The sequence below is a fragment of the Ursus maritimus genome, unplaced genomic scaffold (assembly GCF_017311325.1).
Source record: "Ursus maritimus isolate PB19 unplaced genomic scaffold, ASM1731132v1 scaffold_4, whole genome shotgun sequence".
In the NCBI taxonomy this organism is placed as follows: domain Eukaryota; kingdom Metazoa; phylum Chordata; class Mammalia; order Carnivora; family Ursidae; genus Ursus; species Ursus maritimus.
Genome location: NW_024426552.1, coordinates 20,810,247 through 20,834,485, shown reverse-complemented (window position 1 = coordinate 20,834,485; position 24,239 = coordinate 20,810,247). Strand labels below are relative to the sequence as shown.

The window sequence follows — 24,239 nt, the reverse complement described above, 5'->3', positions numbered from 1 at the left end:
GGGACTGTATTTAAAAATAATTGTTTAAAAATCTGAAAGTCTTTGATGCCTTCATATTTTATAAATAGTAAGGTACATATAATAAAATTACTGCTTTGGATGTATTAAGTTTATTTCTTATTAATTCACTACAGATTCTTTCCCTTTCAACTGTTTCTCCATGGATGTCTTCTGATAAAAATTATATCAACCACCAAAAAACAATCCCATCATCATGAAAATTATAAATCATTTTTTCTCTCTTTCACTTTTATTCACTAATAACAATCGCTGTATTATTTATTTCTAACTCACAATGTAAGATCAATTAAGTCAGAGTTTTGACCAGTTTTAATCAAAGTGATAGATACAGAGTATATACTAAAATATTTGTGGACAGAATAAATAAGTGAACTCGAATACCCGAAGTAATTTCAGAACTCTCATTGCTAAAGATTCCTAGACGAACACAGTTTCTTGTGCATTATAAGGTATTGTCGATTGAGATACTTAAACAACAACGAAACCCACATAGTAACTAGTTTGATTAAAACAAGTGGTCAGACACTGGCAAAAAGTTTGTTCTTTGTATTAATAGGTCTGTAAAGTCTTGATTGTTTTTAAAGACAAAGAAAACTAATATCTTAACTTTTTGATGACGTCAATTAGAAAAATGCCCATCTCAATTCTAATAGGTCTGTGATGTCTAAGATAATTTGACATCTTCTAAAACTCTGGACAGGAGGGCAACACACATCTCAACAATAATATCTAGAGCAGCATGAAGAATGACAAAACTTCCTCCTCAAAGATGAGGAGAGCATAGGCCAAGAAGAAGTTGAAAATATTGAAGATAAATAAAAACTGATTTTATTCCACATAATGTAAGCTTTAAATACTGTATCATATATTTAAAAATATATCCTTTGTCATTGTTCAATGTCATCAAGCAATTGAATTGGTTCAGTATTGGTTCAGGAATATGACAAACTACTGATTTGAAGAAGTCTATTTTTCCCCTCATTTTGCTAAGGTGAACCAAGAGAAATGAAGGTCAATTAGGAAATCTTTTTAGTTAAGGTTTGGAAAAGAATGCACAATATTAAATATAAGCATAGCAAGGATATCACTAACAAGACTATCCTTAAATCCCCCCCCCCCAAAAAAAAGAGAGACCCAAAGGCAGTTGTATTCTTTCTACTGGAAGGTTTAACAAAACTCCTATCTGAAAAATCATCCAAATTCTGATATATTACTTCGTGGGCTAAAGAGTTAAGAGGGAAGTTCTTATCTTTACTTTCTGACAATAGCCTTGTAAGTTTTTCCTTTAACCTAGTGACTTCTATTCCTAGACCCGTGCCATGTGTGACAGAGTGAAATTCATCCTGACCCTCTTGAAAAATGGTGCAATCCCAAAGGGAAATTCCAACAAAAATAAGTAAGATTTAGTGTAGCAACCCAAGAATACTAGACTATAAACAAAGTAAAAGTTCATATTAAATATGATTCCAATTCAGGTAAAGATAAATGTAGACTACTTGAAAAAAAGGCCATATAAAGAAAAAAAACTAAATAAATTTGGAAATAACATACAGATCAGTCATGAAAAAAATGAATGGATATTATAAGTATAACATTGGATATAGCTGAAAAGTTTACTTATGGACCAGGAGTCATATACCTCGGAGACCTATCAAAAATTAAATACAGGTAAATAACATTATTCTGCTTTTGTATAAGATGTAGTATGAAGCAGAACATCATCCCTGCTGAGGTTAAATTGAAAAGTATATAATCTTTAAAAGCCTTTAAATAGGTAAGGGACTTCCAGAAGCAACTGGAGCTAGAGAGGCTAAAATTACAAAGAAGGAGGTGTGCCTGGATGGCTCACCTGGTTAAGGGTCTGCCTTCAGCTTAGTCATGATCCCAGGGGCCTAGAATCAAGCCCTGCATTAGTCTCCCTGCCCAGCAGGGAGTCTGCTTTTCCCTCTCCCTCTATCCATCCACCCCACTCATGCTCCCTATCTTACTCACTCTCTCTTTCTCAAATAAATAAACAAAATCTTAAACACACACACACACACACACACACACACACACACACACACAAAGAAGGAAAACTACCACAGAAGACGCAAAGATCGAACTCTCTAGAAAGAACATAACATTAACCTGAAATTATCTTTTTAATGAGCAATATACCAAATAAGGACCCAAATAAACCGAATTCGAGGCAAGACAAGAACTTGACCAAAAACTGAGAAAAATAAGACAAAAAATCCTCAGTGATTCAAATATTGGAATAAATGCACATTAATACACACAACTTAAATAGCACAAAGAATTCCCAACAGGGGGTGATTTTTTCCCCCTCTGGGGATATTTGGCAATTTCTGGAGATATTTTTGATTGTCATAATTGGGGAAGGAGTTTCTATGCCATCTAGTGAGTACAGGTTAGAAATCCTGCTGAATAGCCTACAGTGCAGGGGCGGGCACCTGGTGGCTTAGTCGGTTGAGCTTCCAACTCCTGAGTTTGGCTCAGGTCATCATCACGGGGTTCTGGGATCCTCAGGGGTCAGGCTCCAAGCTCAGCAGTTTCTCGCTCCCTCTCCCTCTTCCCCTTCCTCTTGTGGGCCTATGTACATATTCTCTCTCACTAAAGTAAATAAAACTTTAAAAACTAAAAAATCCTACAGTGCACAGAAAAACCCTCCCACAACAAAATGTCATCAGTCCCAAAATATCCTGTCCCAAAATGTCAGTCCTGAAGTCAAGAAACCTTAAAATAAAATAGAAAAAAAAAGAAAGATTAAAATTTTCATGAAATCCTAAAATGAGGTACATGGAAATTCTAAAGATGAAAACAAGTGATATTAAAAATCTGATAGCTGGGGTGCCAGGGTGGCATAGTCATTAAGCGTCTGCCTTCGGCTCAGGGCGTAATCCCAGTTTACTGGGATTGAGCCCCACATCAGGCTCCTCCGCTGGGAGCCTGCTTCTTCCTCTCCCACTCCCCCTGCTTGTGTTCCCTCTCTCGCTGGCTGTCTCTCTCTGTCAAATAAAAAAAAATAAAAAATTAAAAAAATAGATAAAAATAAAAAATAAAAATCTGATAGCTGAATTGTCTCAGACTAGACAGAAAAGGAGAAAGAATTATCAAGCTGGAAAAGAGCCCACTAAAATATTCAAACGAGGCAAAGGGATGCTTAAGTTTTGATGTAAGTATAGAATTGTCAAATTATATTTAAAAATCTCTTGTAATTTGGGGGTAACTACTTTGAATCCAAACAATAATTTGGGAGCATTTTAACAACATCAAATCATCCAATTCATAAGCACTGTATGACACTCTATTTCATAAAGTCTTCTCTAATTTTTCCTCAGCAATATTTAATATTTTAATATGTATTTCTTAAAAGTATGCTCATAAATCATGTAATCTACACATGGAGTTTTATTTCTCCCACTCCAATCTTTATAGCATTTTTATTCTATCTTGCCTTCGTGTGCTAAGTACTTCTTTGGAATCGATCCTGTGGGATTATGATATTCCTTTGTAAAGGCAGGTAAAATGCATCCATGAAGCCACATTGGACTGGAGATACCTATACAAGAGGATCTAAAGTAGGATATTATCTCTTCAAATAGGTTTAAGATTATATAATCAGTTTGGTTATGCTATGTTTTAAGATATTTTTCTCTTTTCTCTAAATTGTCAAATGTATTAGACTAAAATTTTTGTAATATTTTATATTAATGTTTTAGTGTCTATAGAGTTTTCATTTTCACTCCTGAAATTGACAATTTGTTTCATGTTACTTGATTAGTTTTGCTAGGTGCATGCAATTTAAATTTTCCCCCACTAGATTCTCAATCTGGTTCTATATGATGATTCCATTTGGAGTTCTTGACTATATTAAAAATACCTACCTTAAAATTGTCTCCTAAATACAACCTCTTGGTCATTTTGTGGTTGGTTTCTATTGAATGTTTTCATTCTTGCCAATGGGTTACATTTCCATGGTTTTGGTAGGCCTAGTAATTTTTGATTGCATACTAGACATTATAAATATACTGTAGACTGTCTGCCTCTGTTATCCTCCTTTAATTAATGTTGTCTTTTATTCTAGCAGGCAGTTAAATTTGCTAGGTTTGAATGCCAAACACTCTGACTCCTGAAGTTGGCAGTAGCAGAAACTTATTTGATCTTTTATCTTCCCAGCTGTTGTAATTAGCTGGGACCTTGGAATCTCTTTTAAAGATACGTATTACAGGAGTCAAACAGCAACTTGGAGAGAGTTTGAGCAGTTTTGGAGCTCTCACTATATGGATTCCCCCTACAGCATCTCACTTTTAATTTTCTCATTTCTCCTTTGTCTCAAATTTACCATTTGATTCCTTAAGCAAGTAAAACTGACTTTGAGTCTGCATACCTCACTGTGTGTGGTACCCTGAAACTAAAAGCTATATATGTGAATTTTATCCAATATGGTTCCTTTTCAATATGATTTTTTTTCTAGTTTATGATTACATTACTGTCCTGTGCCTTAATCTATTTTAGTGTTTTAGCCAGATATTATTAATATTTATTGCAAAAAAAAGCCAAATAAATGTTATTTTTCATTGCAAGACACAAAATAGCATTAACTTTGACTTTTATGCTTTTGCTTTGTGAACATCTGAAAAACATAAGCTTTAGACACGGACATCACCTAAGTTACATACATATGTTTAAGTAGCATTGCACTAAGAAAGATATATAGAGATACTAAGAAAACACAAGATTACTTTTCTTTTAAAAGGAATGGTTATATGACTCACTTTTGAGGAAAAAAACAGGGAATAGTAGCATTCTTGTATTAGAGAATATTTTCTGAAATCACAAAACCTATGTTCAAATAGGATTTTTTCATTTTCTGTTTATATCACCTGAAGCAAGTCATTGAACTTCTGAGCCCAATTTTCATCTGTAAATGAGGATAATAAATAACTGTCATTTTTGACTCATAAGCAATCACGAAGGTCAAGTGACATAAGTAAAATTAAAAAAAAAAACTATGTGCATGTAAAAATATATTAAAATAAACCCATTGCAGCTTTAGTTTTGGCAGAAGTCCCAAATCAATACATGTCAACTCTTCCAAGTTTCCTAATTCAGCCGCCATACTTGATCGGCAAAAGCTGAATGAAGGTGTACTCGACTATTACCCTCAATACACAGAACATATAAAAAGGATCCTTAAAGGGGCACCTGGGTAGCTCAGTTGGTTGAGCATCCAACTCTTGGTTTTGGCTCAGGTCAGGATCTCAGGGTCCTGAGAATGAGCGCCTCAGGGGGAGTCTGCTTGATATTCTCTCTCTTTCTTTCTTTCCCCCTGCTCACTCACTTTCACTGTCTCTCTCTCAAATTAAAAAAAAAAAAAAAAAACCTTAAAAAAATAAAGGATCCTGATGGACAGTAGATGCAAAAATTTTTCTACAGTCTACCTGCAGCCCACACACTCTAGTAAGGGTACGTACTGATAGAAGTTTCTATCTTCATCTCACAGAATTGAATCAGAATTCAAGGAGACAAAGGAGAATTTTATTTGCGTCTCCTAAAGACTAGGGCAAGGGGTTGGGGGCATTCCAGCTCACTGTTAAAACTAAATCCACACATGATGGAGAGAAAACCCTGCTTGTGGCAGAATGTCAATTGATAGGTCTGCTCAGAAAGTAAACTGACACAAGAAATAATCTACTGTTCTTTCTATCAAGTGTCATACCTAAGTTTTATGAGAGTTGTGTGAGATAGATTCCATGGGGTTGATTAAGACACAGCTACTTTGGCCTTCGTCATTCATCAGCAGAAGTCCAGAAAGCACTGCTCTTCAACTGCTCGACCTCAGACTTCCTGGCTTCTTCAGCAAAATTCAAGAAGGCGCCACAGATCTCAGTGTTTCCAGTGAAATGCCTGCCTTCGCCTCCACCTCCACACATTGCAGAAATTAGGGACAGCTCCCATGACTCTGTTCCTTCTAAGAATACTGCCCGTGACTTGAATACCTGCCCATCCTTGTCTGACTTGAACAGGTTCACAGTCTGCATGCCTGTCCCTTCACAGCTTCTATCCATCTTAATGAACAACTTCACTCTTCCAGTTACTCAGACCAAAAAATTCAACATCATCTGGACTTTTTTTTTACTCATACCTCATATATAATTTTCCAGAATATCCCATCAGGTCTACTATTAGGCGTTTTCAACACCTTCTCCCCACTTCTCCACAATCATCTTGATCCAGCACACTGCCATCTATGTGGAAGTTTGCCATAACCACTTAACTGGTCTCACTATTCTGTCCTTGATCCTTTACAGTCGTTCATCAAAGTAAAAGTCTTTCATCAAAGTAACAGGAGGGGTACTTTAAAAACACAATTAAAATTAGATCACTTCAATGAACTCCAGTTTGCTCAGAGTAAAGATAGTTGGAAGCATCCTTCAACAGTGGTACTCTCATTTGGCTGTACAGTAAAATAACTGGGTGTTTTAAACATTTTTATTAGGGATGAAGGCATGCATTTGAACTCAGAATTTCTGAGGCATGCGGCCAGTCACCAGTTTTTTCCTATTCATCCTGGACTCAGCCTGGTCCCCGTTAACTATCCCAGATCACTCAAGCTCCCTCTGCTCCCATCACACTGGCTTCCTCATTGTCCCTGGAACACCTAAGCGCATTTCATCCTGTGGCATTTTGTACTTTCTTCCCTTTCTTTAAACTTCAGTATCTCAAAGCCTAGAATAGTGTTGGCACATATAAAGTGCTCAGAAACTTTTTTTTCATGAGAAGAACTACAAGGTCTTTGAAGATGGGTTTCTTTAAAAAGCCATTAGTGCTTCCATGAGAGTCAGCTTTGAGTATCTGCCATTTCCACAGAAATCTAGTGTCCAACCAATTTCAACATTCAGATTTTTATAATTTGTTTTCTGTCTTAACTCCCCATTCTCTCCATGCTCGAAAACCAAGGAAGTCAGAAGTTACAGCTAAGGAAGTTGTGTTGGTTTTGAGAGGACCTAAAAGTTAAAGACAAAAGACCACACTGCTTTGCAGCAGTCTGCTCAAACTGGGGGAAAGAGAGAAATTTCAAAACCTGATGAAGTTTGGAATTTGGACTATTACCCTAAAGTGGCCATAATTATTAAGTCGATACTTTCTTGGAATTCAGTAGAGAAAGTTTTATTATCTTTAAGTGATACTGTCTTACAAGGACCACTATAAACATCACCCAGTGGTTCAGAATTAGTTTGCAGGCACAGTTTTAGGAAAAGGAATGCTTATTTTCTGATTCAAACTCCAAATCCCACTTGAGAAGTTGAATACTTAATAACAGTTAATATTAAATGAGGATATTATATTTGAAACTTAGGCTAAAGAGAATAGAAAAATAAAACATTTCTTTAACCTATTATAAAACATTTTCACAAAGCTAATTGCTTTCTTTTTATTTCTTTGCTTCTAGCGTGCAAAATATATTTATATTCTCCTAACCTATCTACGCAGGTATAACCCAAGGCAGAAATCATGTAATCGTGTTACAATTACAATCAGTCACTTAGGAGGAGAGTTCTGAGAAGAGTTATTCTTATAGTTTCCCAAGTAACTTTTTCCTATTACTGTTTTTTTTTCTTCTCACCCCCAATTTTTATTCTCCCTCACAAAATGGTTTCTCAATTTTACTTTAATCCTGCAAAAGCAATCCCTGGCATAAAGGGTGATTTCATGGCCAAAGTTTTCACCTGCTAGCAGTTTCTCCTTTCCTTCTAAATGATGAGTTCTGTTTCTCCATTTAATACTTTTCTAGGAAGCAATGGACCAGCTTCTTTTGTATAATAACTGCTATACGCCTAAAGTAACCAAAGCTTTTTCTGATTGTGAATAAGAACATTTTACCTTCAGACTTTTCCCTTGCCTACTTCAGTGGAATTTTTTTATGTCAATTATGCACCATGACTACTTTTATACTGGTAAAAATAGTAACAGTAATAATCATGTTTCTTACATTAGTCATGTGACAAAAATCCCAGAAAATAATGGTTTAGGGAACTAAGTCATGTGGAACTGCAGAGAAACAAGTCAGGACTGTTTTTCCTCTCATAGAGAAGAATTGGATTTGGCCTATGTGTGTGCATATGTGTGTGAGAAAGAAAAAGACACATCCAATGAGTATGATACTTTTTAATTGTCAAATACAAAATAATTGTTTTAATGTGCCTCTCAAAGAGGTTGATAAATCTTAGCTGCCCATGAATGTTCAGCTAAAATATGATTTTTGGTAAATGTCCATTTGCTACAGAATCTCACATCACAGATCTAGGTAAACACATTGCCAACTGCCTGCATGATATTGGGAGCATGCTTCCCCCGCTCTACTATAAACAGATAGCGCCACATGTATACACAGGAATATATACAGTGCTACATATATTTGTGTTTATGTGTGTGTGTTACATACCCACATAATATATACATAAGATGTATATTCTAGGACTGGCACTCAAGATTCCTAGTAGTTGGGGCAGGAGTCATGCACTTGCATTGCTTCCAGCTTCCTACAGCAGGGACGTTCTTCGTTGGTTATGCTGCTTGGCAGGCAATGGTGAATTTATAAATTTCAGCAGATGGCTCCAGCCAAAATCATATACATTGTATGGTCAAAGAGGAGCCTGGGGAAGCTGATCAGGACATGGAGAATATCCAATTTTTTTGGTGAAAAAAAAGGACACACTTCAGTTTCATAAAACTTTTGCTTTTTACACCCAGATGAACAATTTAGGTGAAAAACAAATAGATTATCCCATAAATGCATTTAACTAAAAAATCTCAACAACTCAAGGTCTCACATACATCCCTTTTAGTTTCTATTTTTTGGGGGGGTGGAATTAAAGAATATTTACCTAAATGTCATTTTATTCTTCCTAGCATGAATACAGACTCTTAATGTAATCTGAGGTAATCATACTAAAAACATCTCATTACATCTTTATTCTTACTGTACCTCAGAAAGTTCATGAAGCTAGAATACCACGGAGACAAAACGAAAACTAGGTGGTGTTGGGCATGAGCATCGCTCAAGCATTTTCAGTAGTACTGTCTCCACGTCATTAGTCCCCAGGCAACCTAACATCTATCCTTTGACTTAGAGGATCTTAGAATGTCCAAGCGCTGCCTGTGTCTTAGTCTGCAGCTGGAACACACTGACCTCTCTGTGATGAGGACTCCATACTCCCCACCTTTTGTCATCGTGTTGATACTCGTTCTATACCTTATTACATTGTTATTCGATCTCATGACCATTCATCTCAGTGCACAGATACATAACTCACATACAGGTACACTTCTGTACTATGCACAATAATAAACATACACAAATATTCATTCTCATGCACACAAATGGAATAATATCATACATACAAATTTTAACATAATTTGCTAATGTTTTATAATAGCTTAATTCACTTCTATCCCTACCTTACTCAATCTTAACTTTCAGACAACTCCCCCAATACATGAACACATACATACACACGCTCCACAATTTTTTTTTTAAAGCAACACTACATTAACAACCTGCTTATATTGTATCAGGATGATTTCTTGCTAATAATAAGCATTTGGCTGTATTTAATATTGTTTGTAATAGATGTAATTTTACCACACATACATGCTAGTATAGTCATGTAATAGATGTAATTTTACCACACATACGTGCTAGTATAGTCATGTAAATAGATGTTAACATTATTCATTTTCCAATAAACAATGCTGTATAATGTTCATTTTTTTCCCCGTATTTTCATAATGGTCATTCTTACTATTAAAAAAAAATAATGACTGAGCACTTGGAATGCTGTGAATATCATTCCAGCCATTGTGGACATGATATGTAACAAAACAAGACCTGAATAGATTTTTAAAAGCTCTCTAGGGGCACCTGGGTGGCACAGCGGTTAAGCGTCTGCCTTCGGCTCAGGGCGTGATCCCAGTGTTAAGGGATCGAGCCCCACATCAGGCTCCTCCGCTATGAGCCTGCTTCTTCCTCTCACACTCCCCTGCTTGTGTTCCCTCTCTCGCTGGCTGTCTCTATCTCTGTCAAATAAATAAATAAAATCTTTAAAAAAATAAATAAATAAAAATAAAATAAAATAAAATAAAAAGCTCTCTAAATTGAAAAATTTTGTTGCAAATTTCTTTCTAAACTGTTCCTTTTATACTGGGGGGTGCATTCTTTCTTTAGGTAGATTTGCTTCTAAAATATAAGATTTCTAATTTTGCTTCACTGACAGTATAATTTTCAGCTGTTTATACATCTGGCTGGACACAAAATGAGCAGGTAGAGCTCGCTAAATCCTAAAGTATATAGTTATTGCTGCCAGTATTATACTATCATTAGCATATTAATTGCAGGATAGCTGCAAAGAAAATTCAAATGGTTTGGTCTGGCAAAAGTCCCTGAAGATCAGACGGTTTGTATTATTTTCTAAAAATCTGTTTTATTATTTTTTGTCATCTTGTCTCATTCCCTAACCAAGCCACCAAGAAATGTTAAGGGTTTTCTTTTGTCACTCTAGGAAAAAAAAAAATCACTTTAGTATTTAGAGTTTAACTTTAGACCCAATTTCTTCCATATATTTAGACCCAAATTCTTTCATATATTTAAGTTCTCATACTTAATATTGCACATTCTGGTATGCTATGACACATGCTTTCTCTAAAATTGTCAAATATATATTAAGTCGAAATTTAAAAATGAGATTAAGTTTTCTTGAAAATCATGGAGCTCCATTTCCAAATTCAAACATCAGAGATTTTAATTACAGATTTTCCTTATTACCTTACACAGCAACTTGAATATGGATCCCTAAATCCACCCTTTCTGCGTGCACTTCAGTTACTTTCCAGTTGCCCCCCCAAAAAAGAAAAGAAAAAAGAAAAAAGGCACAACCACCAGTCTAAAACCTAGAATCTAATATACATAGGTGAAACAAAAGAAAACCACTAGAAGAATAAATGGGGTTTTGCAGGGGAATGAAGAGTTATATGTTTCTTGAAATTATTTATTTAAAAGGTTTTATTTATTTATATGATAGAGAGCACGCACGCACACAAGCAGGGGGAGAGGCAGAGGGAGAGGGAGAAGCAGACTCCCTGCTGAGCAGGGAGCCCAGCATGGTAGGGCTTGATCCCATGACCCTGGGATCATGACCTGAGCTGAAGGCAGACACTTAAAAGACTGAGCCATCCAGGTGCCCCATGTTTCTTGAATTTAGAAGTGAAATTTAAGGAATGCTGCCTGAGCCAAAAGGAAATAGCTATCATTTCTTGAATACCTACTATAACATATGGCAGCCTAACCAGTTACTCTTTATGCTGAAAAATGTGCCTGACTGGCATTAACATTACCAAAAATTATGGGCTTCAGATACAAAGTGTCTATGGGAAGAACTCTAGGATCCTGGACAGTTAGAATATGTTAAGTCGGAAAGCTCAACAACTCTGACAAAACATAATATTCGAGGATAGGAATTATGTCATAAAGAATTTATAGAATTGTGTTTAACTAAAAATTGGTTATTAGGAGAAAGTAATACATTATTCTTTTATCGCCAAAACATCAATTAAACAAATTTGCATAAATATTTGTCAGAGGAGAAATAAATCCCTTAATGAAATGGGGTACAAGACATGAAAGTCTGATTGGCATTGAGGTGATTTAAGGAGAGCAGATCCAAGTAGGAATATGATGTTACAGAATTGGCTATTTTTCTATGCAAATACTGTCATCTGCCAGCCCTACAGTGATCGTTATCAAGATGCCATTTATAGTAATATGTAAATTCTTTTTTGGACTTGATTATCTGATAGTCCAGAAAAAAAACTGAACAAGTTTATAATTGAATAAGTTTGAGGCAATTAGGGACTCAGGGAAGGAAATATGAACATTTCAAATAAAGGCAATTAGGGGCGCCTGGGTGGCTCAGTCCTTAAGCGTCTGTCTTCCGCTCAGGGCGTGATCCTGGGATCCTGGGATCGAGCCCCATGTCGGACTCCTCCACTGGGAGTCTGCTTCTTCCTCTCCCACTCCCCCTGCTTGTGTTCCCTCCCTCACTGGCTGTCTCTCTCTCTGTCAAATAAATAAATAAAATCTTTTAAAAAAATAAAGGCAATTAGAAAAGATAAATAACATATATGAATTCACATGGCATATTTCCATTCATTTTCTCATGTACAGCTGTAAAGAACCACAGTTTGACTTCCAAAGCTCTCAAGTACAAGAAGTTTGTGATTATCTCCATTATTTAAAGTGGAGATTTGTTAAATTTTGAAGTAGACAAACCCAAGAACCAATAAAGTGACTCAATTTGGAAGAACTAAGTCTAAGATGAGTTCAAAATTAACAGATTTCCAATCCCAAGGAGATTTAGCTAACATTCCCTAAAGATCGGTGTTCCCACTAAAATACTCTTAGAGAGACATAAGCTAAAATAAATAAATTAATTAATTAAAACAATGCAGGTCAAAATTTTATTCAACATTTGAAGAAATTCCTCTGATAGATGATCTTTTGTAGTGTTAATAGATATGAGCAATGAATACCTATTTACCATTGAGAGAGAGAAAAGTTTGTAAGACTGAAAGAACAAAAATTGGTAATACTTCATATCTATCTGAATGTCTATAACCATTTTTTATGTTGGACATTTTTTAGGAGTGCTATTTTTCTCTAATTCCATATATAAATCATACATACAATACAATTCATATATCAAATAAGAGCTATATGCAGCAAATCTAGAGATCAGTGGGTAGAAGTCTAGACCATACAAGGCAAATCCCAATAATTCTTGTTACATGAGTATAATGAACAGAAGAGTGATGTTTAGTAGGGCAAATGCTATTTTTATTGTGTATTTTCTAATATTATCATAGCAGAAAAGTTAGAAAATATCCCATCTCAATTTATCAGAGAATCCCAATTAATTCACGTTAGATCTTATTTTTTAGACAAATAATTTTATAGATCTGGTTTTCACCTATAGCTCTGAATATAATCCAATGATAGATATCAAAGCCATCCACTCTAAATATGTCTATAATCATTTGATATAGATTATAGTTAATTCTAAAAAAATAGTATGGGAAATATATTCTTTATTATAGATGAAGCTCTTGAGCCTAAGAGATTTCATGCAATGTGACAAAGGTCAAATAGTGTTTGTCGGAGCCTGGGAACATACCACATACAAAGTTAAGTTTATTAAAAAGGAGAACAAAAAAAGAACAGTAGTTGAAATTTTTTTTCCAAAAATGCAAGAAATCACAGATCAAGGAAGCCCCAGATTCCTTACATTGGAAAGAGTAAGTATGGAAAGGATAAGAAGAAAAAAAAAGAGAAAGAGAGAGATACAAAGACACATAAAAATTAAAAAGGTAAGATACATATTGAAAACGGTATCTTTTATAAAATTATAAATGGGCATGTCTCTAGCAATGGAGCATCAAAATGCCCAAACTAATAATTCAGCTATAATTATTCAAAAAGAAGAGGTATTTTTTGGTATTTTAATCTCTTCTCTGAATAATTTAAAGAGCCAGTAGAGACAAAAATCAGTAAGATTAGAAAAGACCTGGAAAAAACTATTAATAAGTTGGTTTTACCGCCATCCATAGAATATACCCTCCTCCTTCAACACCAAATTATTTTTTTAATCCAAAGAATCATTAAGACAGACAATATTCTGGTCCCTGAAACAAACCTCAATGCATTTAAGAGAACTGATATCATACAAAGTATATTTCAGACCACAGTAAAATTGCACTTGAAATCTAATAAAAGATATTTAGTTCCATGTGGAAAAAAGAAACACCAGAAAAGGCAGAGAAATTAACACTTAGAGTAAAATGTATATCTGTAAAGGGCTTACTGATAGAAAGGAGGGAATTACATGACAGTACAGCTCAAAATTAAAGTTAAGACCCTCTATATAGAGTCTTACCTCCCCAACAATTTAATAAAATAACAGAATTGATTTTTTTTTAGTAGGGGACTGAATAAAATCTCTACATTCACACACATATACATATGCACATGATATCATAAAAGACAATTTTCTTATGTTGGCAACAGTTTTTAGAAAATGTAGTATTAAAATCAAAGTCAAGAGTTAAAAATATATAAAACACATAGAAAGGCTACAAAATTATCAAATCTTTCATGTCAGAAAGTGAAGATATACAATGTTCTTGCATAAAATATTTTGAAGATACAAAATACTTTCAAAATTGGATCCATAGATGCCTATCAAAATCTTTACAAGATTTTGTATTAACTTAAGCCAATTCTTCATAAAAGAGCACAACAATAAACATTTAATTATGGAAAAAAATGAAGTCGCCTGTAGGCTTTTTCACCAGTTAACAAAAGTGAAGTTAGTGAAAGCTTAGAGAAATAGAAACAAATCAATTGACCATAAGAAAAAAAACAGAAATGGATCCCTATATGTGGAAATGTGTGTGCATCTGAGCAAACACTGTAGATGAGAAGAAAATGGTGCTTTTATAGTTACATACTTCCCAAACTACATGGATCCCTACCTCACTCCACACTCAAATAGAATTATTAATTATAGACTAGTATATAGTTGAAGTTAATTCTTATTTAATAATCTCATGTTTCATAATCAAATTGTATGTGATATAATTGATTAGACTACAGTACCTGGCTTTGTATGTCTTTTGCTGATTTCTTCCCAAGTAGAGAAGAATTTTTCTTTCAGTTTATATGTGTGCCTATATTCTCCCCCTTGAATTTTCAAAAAACTGAGCTTAATAACACATTGCCTTTCCCACAACTTAATGAGCTCTTCTGTATTTAAGTTAGAGAGTAAATATCAAGGGTGAATTTCAATCAGTGTAACTCTTTTGGAGCCAGAAATATATTGGTACTATACCCTCTTTGGTGCAAAAGTGGATAAAAACATTTATTCCTACCAGCTGAGATTTTCCCTGGGGTCAGACTGATGCCTCTAGAGCCAAGACTTCATAAGCATCAAGAATTACACCTGGCTGCAGCAGAAAACAATCAGGCAGCTGTTGGCAGCCTCACACTCCAGTGTGGATAGATCTCAATGCCCATTGGAGAACCTAACAGCCACTGAGCATATGGCTAGATCAACATTGTCTCCTCCCAGGTTAGTCTTTTCTCAATCATTCATAATGAGTTCCTGGGGTCCCCACCTTATCCAAAAAGATAAAGCATGAATATAAAAACTTTCACTTGGTCAATAGCGTATCTGAGAAAGTGAAAAATTTTATTTTGCTGAAATACAATCTTTATTTGGTCTAAATCCTTAGCATTAAAACAAAATACAAACAAATCATGTTCATAAAAACTTAACATAATAGCTTGATTTCAATCTTTTGTGAATAAGGATTAGTGTTACATTAAAAGTAGCATCGAAGACTTGTATTGCAAAATATTTCCTTTCTTTTTTAGAAGATAAATTCTATGATAATGTATTTGTCTCTGATGATTAGAACAAAATAGTGATTTACTAGATCAGTAAGTAAACTATTAAACACATTTTAGGGTAGGGTTAGAAAAGAACAAGGTCATAATTTATAGACTTTTTTCCTGGATTTATGGATAACCAAAGAGGTCTCTAGAGCAGAACTGAATTTTTCACTCATTAAACTAATACATAGATATTAAAGCTTAACTACAATTCTTACATAATTGAACTTATTGTTAATAATACTTGCAACATTAGGTTATTTGATGCTACTGAAAAGTTGTATCTTAGGGGTGCCTGGGCAGCTCGGTCAGTTAAGCATCCAGCTCTTGATTTCAGCTCAGGTTGTGATCTCAGTGTCCTGAGATTGAGCCTAGTGTTGGGCTCTGCACTCAGCATGGAGTCTGCTTATCCCTCTCCCTCTGCTCCTCCCCTCACTCTCACTCTCACTCTCTCTCTCTCAAATAAATATATAAATAAATATCTTAAGAAAAAAAAGAAAAGTTACATCTCTGCCTGAAACACAATGCTTAAAGTGGAGACATTGGTCTAGCACCATTTTGATAAAATAAGATTCTAACTGGACCTTTCTAATGTTTATTATGCTAATTTCAAAGATGACTTAATATTGGTTATTTTCTTTCAATTCATATTGCAAATGAACCATAATACTTTTCATCTAACAAGGTTTAAATTTGAAATCCTCAAGTAAAGATGTCCTTGTACCACTATTCTAGTATTAACAAAACAGACGGTGTTTTCATTCTTTTTTCTACTCTTCGTGAATATGCTGAGTTTAGAGGCGGGTGATGTATATATTAACTCTGGCGGAGAAAAAAATCTCCATTGGTTTTTAGTTTATTCTAAAAATAAACAAATACATTGTGCCTGAGGAATTCATATTAGGATAACAGAATTAAACTACAGAGAACTGTTTTCCTCGGATATCTAGGATGAGTGAAAAATCAAGCTGTGATAAAATATCACTGCCTGCTAAACAAATAAAGGGACATCATCTTATATCATGTTCTTTGTAAATTCAAACAAACACATGAGCAAACATGGGTGACTCAGAGCAGAAGAGCACAGAATAGGGACACCTCCTTCCCAACCATTGCCATACCCACAAAAGGTGGACTACCTGCACAGGAAAATCCAAAAAATTCCTTGTGTTGTTCCTAGCTTTTCCAACAATGAAATAGAATGAATATCTATAATTTTCTCTTCCCGATTGAGAAATAATGGGGATAACATCTAGGGAGAAACCAGTGAGTTAAGGAAATAATCAATACATCGGACTCCGAACTATATACATCAAAGATCCATGATCATTCATTCAATGAATTCAAGCAAAATATCTGAATCCCTGTCACTATTAGTTTATTTCAAGGATACTTGATCAAATTTCAGAAGAGAAACAGACTGAGTTTTCTAATAAATACAGCCTATGGTCTTATGACTTCTCCATCTTTCAATGTTTCTATTCATGCAACCAAAAAAATTAATAACAAAAATTCTCAGGTCTTAAACCAATCTCAAAACATCAAATAACCATCACATATTAGCAAAGTTAAAAAAAAAAAAAACACTCAAAGGTTTTTTTTTAAATGAGATACAGAAGAAAATATAACTCAAAAGTTATTCGGGGCACCTGTGTGGCTCAGTTGGTTAAGTGTTCAACTCTTGGCTTTGGCTCAGGTCCTGAGATGGACCACCGAGTCCATGTCCAGAAAGGAGCCACTTAAAATTCTCTCTCTCTCCCTCTCTCTCTGCCCCTCCCCACCTCCCTCTCTGAAAAAAAAAAAAAAAGGAAAAAAAAAGTTTTTTCAAGCAGTCTTAATTTTTGACGAACAAAACATGATTATAGTAAAACAAAACCACACTGGTGAAAATATTCAAAATAATGAGATGAAAATGAAACTACAGACCTAAAGAAGTTTTAAAACCAAACAACATACTTTGTGAAGTGGCTAATAATTTTGAGACCACAGGAATAACCACTATAGAATATCAAAACACAAATCTGTTTTAAAAAATGGTAGTAATCACACAGTGAAAGTGAAGAGAAATTCAAGGAGACCAAACCAATTACACTTAAGCTAAAACGGAAAAAAGTCAAATTAAACCAACATAAAACAGCATCAAACTAGTAGAAACACATTTTTAATTATCTGAGAATTCTTAAAATTAAGAAAAATGTTCAAATTAAAGGATATACTTTAAGATAAAAAATATATCCAAGCATTCAATACCATTCAGGTCTGCATTCTTTGAATGTTTTAAATATCACTTAAAAGGGTTTTCTTTAAGTATTTTTAAATAAGGTAATTAAATCCATCTTAAATTTAAAATAGATTCTGTAAAAGCGGTCCATTCATAAGTAATTCACGACTGTAAATGTTTACCACATAAGTAACAATTTCATAATATAAGAAATAAAACCTTATAGAAACCCCAGAGAAATAAATGAACCCACAAAAACAGATTTCAACACATACCTTCAACAATTGATAGCACAAGATTAGAAATCAGCAAGGATATAGGAAACCTGACCACAATTATCAACCAGCTAGACCTAATTAAGACTGTTCTAGAACACGCAACTAACAGCAGCTAACTACAAATTTGTTTCAAATATATACAGGACATTTATGAACATAGACTATATTCTGAGCCATAAAACAAGTCTCATAAATTTGACTTTACTCGAGTCAGAGTATATTTGTTATCCACACAGAATTAAATCAGAAATCAGTACAAGAAATATCCCTGCTCAAAGACATTAAATGGAAAATAAGAGTATCTTGTACTGAAAAAAATGTAAACACAAGATAATGAATTTATGGGTGCCACTAAAGCAATAATGAGGGGACAGAACTCATACCAATAAACAGCCTTATTAGAGAAGAAAGTTTACAAATATTAAGTTCAGCATTTCCCTTAAAAAACATACCGGGTGGGGGAACCTAAGCAGTATGGCTTTTTGTTAAAAACTAAAGTATGATTTTTTACAGGCACACCCACAATTACAAAGGTTTCCTGGCAGGTCCTCAGGGGAAAAAGCTACTCACCGCACAGCAGTCGTGGTGCACAGCCAGCCAGGGCATCGAAGTTGGATCACAAATGGAGGAAGAAAGAACAGGTGTGGAGCGGAGCTTTCTGGGGTTTAGTCTCTCACTTGTGAAATGGGACTTAGCGGAAAAAGTGCCCCACTGTGACTTGCATTTTAGCTCGTTTTAATTGGCTGCCCAACACCCTGCAGCTAAGCTCCCCTCAATTCAGTGGAGCTCCTGGGAAAAACAAAAGCATATTAAACACAAAATAAGTAAAAGAAAGGAAGTTGTAAAGATAAAGTGGAAATCAAGATAAGGGAAAACAGAAAAACAATAGACAACTGTGAATGAAGCCAAAGGCTGGTTCTTTGAAAAGATCACTAAGTTAATAAACCTCTAGCTAGAATGAAAAGAAAAAGGAGAAACAATGAAAATGACCAGTATCAGAAATGAGACCGGTGTTTTCATTATAGATTGTACAAATATCAAAAGTGTTGTCAAAAAGCGACCTCTGTGCTCCATAGCCAAAACATGTCACGCGGAGACCGAGTTTGGATATAAAGAAGGAAGGCAGGAGGGCAATGTTGTAATGAACACTAGTTGTTATATGTTAGTGATGAATCTCGAAATTCTACTCCTGAAACCAATATTGCACTATATGTTAACTAACTAGAATTTAAATAAAAATTTGGGGAAAAAAAAAAAGGAGGAAGATAATTCATAACCTCGACAGGCAAAGGAGGCTTGCATCAGGGAAATGCCTCAAAGACTACAAGCCTGCCATCCATCCTAATGTCCTTCCATCTTTACATTTCTGTAGTGGTTTCAATTTCCCCACTGTTAATTCAGACCTTCCATTTCTATGGAAAAAAGGGGCATTGTATTCATCTGGCTGCTCCCTGCTGAGTGGAGACCCTGTTAGGGGATTCTTATTACAGTAAGCATGCGCTTGTTTTTCCCAATCATCCTTCCTGGCTTTAAGGTATACAGCAGTGGATGATTTTTTTTTAAATAGTAGGTACATTCCTTGAGGCAGCGGGAAAAGAGTAAATTTTAGCCTGTTTGGGACCCATGAGAACAAGACAGTAAACCAACCAGTAAGACCAGCTTTCATTCCTTCTGAAATAGACATACGATGGCCTGGAGATCCTTGCAACTAGGTGGCTTGCTGTCGAATTTTTTCCGTACTAGTCTCAACCGGAGAAGTTTTTCTAGAGGTATAGCAGGATATTATTTGCAAGAGCACAAAATACCCACTTATTCAGCCAACAAATCATCTAAAACCATACGATTGTCCAGAACTACTTTAGCGAGGGCGTCTAGAGAAGTTGGCAAGTTAAGCGAGGACTCAGCAGTCAGGCAAGGGACTCCCAAATCATTTTCATCAGGATACTGGATTATTCTAACTCTGTACATCACCGGGAGAGTTTGGGTTGTCTCGGCCAGATTCAATGTTCCTCAGGAACCCGAGTAAAGTTTTTTTTTTATTGGATACACAAATGGATCACTGTGATCTAGCATCCCCTGTGGCCTGGGGAGATAAACCCAGCACTCCACAGCCAGTGTAGACAAGGCCAAGGTCTGAGCAATGCAGTCTAGGGAATTATCTTTCCATCCTGCAGGGAAGGCAAATAGGCCAAAGTGTAAATAACATTGCACAGTTACTTATTTTTCCTTTTCTTAAATAAGTATTTCAAATCTCCCAAGGGTTGGCTTTCCCACTGGGATTGGTTGCCTGACTTAGTATTTGGTGTAGGGCACTGTTTAACACAAGTATTTGGTGTAGGGCACTGTTTAACACAAGTATGGTGCACCAAACATTTTATTCCTGCCAATTTGAGGGATATGTATGTCATCCAGGGAGCATTGTAGCATCTTTTCCACTTCTCTTCCAACTGAAGATCTGGGCCCTGTTCTTTCCAAGTCAGTGACCAAGACACTGGTCACCAGCCTTAAAGGGGTGTAGCGGTGCTTCCAGGAGGGGTGGTTTCCTGAAAGGAACAAACTCATACATAGCTACTAATAACTGATGCAACCGCTGAACATTCCATTACTAGTTTTACTTCCTGAACCAAACGCATATCTTCCCCTCTGCCTTGGGGAACTGGGAATGGTCTCCCAGATATAATTTCATAAGGGCTTAATTAGAGCCCACTTCTGGGGACCAGCCAGATTCAAAGAAGGCAATTGCTAAGACCCGATCCCATTTCAGATGTGTTTCCTGGCACCTTTTTGCAATTGTCTTTTTTAAAGTAGGATTCATTTTTGTTCCCCCATTTTTCCGTAAGCTGGGGCCTCCATGATGCATGTAATTTCCATTTAATGCCCAAGACCTTACTCACTTGTTGAGTCGCTGCTGCAATCAACGAGGATCCATCAACACTTTGGGTACAAGTTAGGGAGTCCATATCTTGGTATTACTTCCTTGAGGAGAGCTATTAATTCAGGCTTTTGTGCCGATGTGCCCAGGAGAAGCGCTCTTGCTTCCACAACTCACTGGCCGCTCACCACTGCATATCCTACCCAGCACTGCCCATAATTAAGAGAACTACTGCCATGCGTGAATAAGTCTCAATCAGTCGGTGTCAGTAGCTGGTCAGATAAATCAAGCCTACTGCAGTTGACAATTTCAAGAACTTCCAAACAGTTATGGGAGGGAGTCTCGTTCAAAGGAGAAGGCAGCAGAATGCCTGGATTTTTAAAAAGCTCATAGTCTTTCAAATGACATTTGGGTGATTCAAAAGAATTACTTGATATTTTCCCATTTGGCCTGCAGTCAACCCTTTTGTTCTAATAATACCAACAAGTGCAAGGACACATATATAACCATGGGCTGTCCTTACATGATTTTTTCTGTTTCCTGTAGTAAATCACAGGTGATAGCCACTGCACATAAACATGGGGGCCATCCCTTTGCAACAGTGTCCAGTTGTCTGGATAGATAAGCGACAGGACGTGGTACTTCTCTCAGCATTAGTATTAGCACTCCAAAAGCCAGCCCCTGCCTTTCATGAATGTACAATTTAAAATCCTTTCTCGGATCAGGGAATCCGAATGCGGGGGCAAAATCTAGTGCCCGTTTTATCATCTCAAAGGCCTTTGGCAATCCCCTGAGTATACCAGGGGCTCTGAATGGGCCTCCTTTAAGGCTTCATAAAGGAGATTAGTCATAAGGCCAAAATTAAGTCTCCAGATTCTGCAAACACCAGCCATACCTAAAACCCCTCATAACTCTCTCCAATTTCTTAGAATATCCAAATCCAAAACGGCTTGCTTTCTACTAGCCATTAAACATTGGGTCCCCTGATTTAACTGGAAACCCAAATAGTAGACTTGCCGTTTACAAATTTGGGCCTTTTTAGAGGAAAACTTGGACCGACAACATGCCAGGTGATTAAGTACAGTGATGGTATTTTCTGGACAATGTTCGTAATCGGGGCTGGCTATTAGCAGATCATGAACATATTGCAATAATTGACCTTGGTCTAGATGTAACCCATTTAAGTCCTTAGCCAGCTCCTCACTGAATAGAGTAGATAAATTTTTGAAGCCCCTGAGGGAACATAGTTCAACAATACTGGGTAATGACCCATGTCTCTGGGTTTTGCCATTCAAAAGCAAACAGCAATTAAGACTTTTCTTCCAAAGGAATACAAAAGAAGACACTCTTTAAGACCAACACTGTGAACCATCCATAGTCTCGAGCACAGTAGTCAATAGAGTGTATGGATTGGGTACCGTAGGGTAGATATCCTGCACTATCTCACTTACAGCCCTTAAATCTCAAACCAAGCATTATTCTTCTGAATGGGGCTTCCTCGCTGGTAGAATAGAGGAGTGTTACAAGGAGACTGACAAAGGGTGAATCAGTCCATGTTGTAAAAAAACAATCAAAAATAGATAGTATGGCTCCTAATGATTCCTCCTTAAAAGGATACTCTTTAACGTGAGGAAATTTTGCTCATTCTTTGAATAACACTACTACCAGAGTGGCTGACTTAGCTCGCCTGGGTATCCCTCACTTGTTCATAGATCTCAGGTGGCGTCTAGACTTATTCCTGTCTCCTGGGTTCATCAGCAGCAGCTGAAGCCTTATGGCATTTTCAGATGGAACTTGTAACCGCAAGTGATATTTCTCAGGTGAGAAAGTTCTTTGAGCATTTAATTTGCATAAATGTTCTCCTTCAAAAGAGGAATTGGACAGTCAGGCATGTATAAAAAGCTATGTCTCGACTTCTGTTTACTTAATTTACTTTACAAGGGCCGTAACAGAGGCCACTGTTGGTCCTGTTCAGTGCTGCCCACCATGGACGAAGTAGAAGGGTTTAAAGAAGCCAGTGTACTATTTAAGACCAAAAAGGTTGCTCTGACATCCCCCAAGAAGTCCATCAACTGGGACCCCACTGATAACTGCACCCAGGGCTCCTGTGTGGTTTTTCTAATAAGGCCATCGATGTGGCCAGAAGCCATGGGTCCCTTTTTTGTTGTTGTTGTTGTTGTTAAGATTTTACTTATTTATTTGTAGAGAGAGTGAACGAGGGCGAGAACACAAGCAGGGGAAGCAGCAGGTAGGGAGAAGCAGGAAGGGAGAAGAAGGAGGCTGATGTGGAACTCGATGCCAGGACCCCGGGATCATGACCGAAGGCAGGTGCTTAACCGAATGAGCCACTCGCTAGCCAGGCATCCCTGGGTCCCTGGGTCCCTTTATTCACTCTCCCTGCCCCATCCTTCGCTGCAAGAGACCATCTGTCTAGAAAGCTTTGGGCAATCTCCTTCCAATACCTTTTTTCTTTACAATAGGCACATTGGTCTTTGCTCAACCTGGGACATCCTGACTTGCCCTTTGTGTTGGTGTACTCTTTACCAGGTGTCAAAAGCAAAACTCAAATCAGCTTGCCTTCGTTCTTCCTGAGCATTAAATGTCTTGTAAGAAATCTGCACCAAGTGGGCCGGACTCAGAGTCATGGCACCCTCAACTTTATTCAACTTTGCCCTCAGGTGAAGGGTACTCTGCCCAGTGAAGGACGTATTGACCAGCCTTGTATTCTCAGGGGCCTCTTGATCTAAATCGGTAGATTGAGCCACTTTTTTTTAATTTTAGGATTATATTGATATGAAGGGTTTTGAGATTTCCAATTTAACAAATCCAAGGCAGAGAATGGACTATAGGTCCAAAAATGAGCAGCCAACTGGCCTTGTCCACTCACTCCAACAGGCAGCTGGTGCAATGGGAATTGCCCTACACTCACATCAGGTGGACTCCATGTGAACTGTGTGCCCTGTCAGGTCTTTGGTGGGGGGAGCATACCCATTCCCAGGTCATAACTTGGGAGTTCCTCTTGTTCATTATGCCCTCCCTCCACCCATCCTCCCAGCAACGAAGGACGGAGAGGTACCAGAGAAATAGTCTCAATTCTAGTGTTTTCTCCTTGCAACCGAAAGAGTGCTGCCAGGGCTGGTGGCACAGTGGGTGACCATAATTTGGATTAAAAGGATTCATTGCTCTCAAAGTTAACATGCCCTCATTTGTTTTGTCTTCCGGGGTTCGAAAATCATCGATCAACAGAGGCTGAGATTTCCTTTGCACCACCAACATACTGCCTGGCCGTACACCATCCCTGTCATGCAATTGCACAGACGTCTGTACATACAGAAT

The 24,239-nt window shown here is 36.6% G+C and overlaps 1 pseudogene; it reads left to right on the top strand.

Annotated features, from left to right (window-relative positions):
• LOC103673190 overlaps positions 1–23,852 on the top strand; it is an 80,868-nt pseudogene extending 57,016 nt beyond the window's left edge.
• The last annotated feature ends 387 nt before the right edge of the window (positions 23,853–24,239 follow it).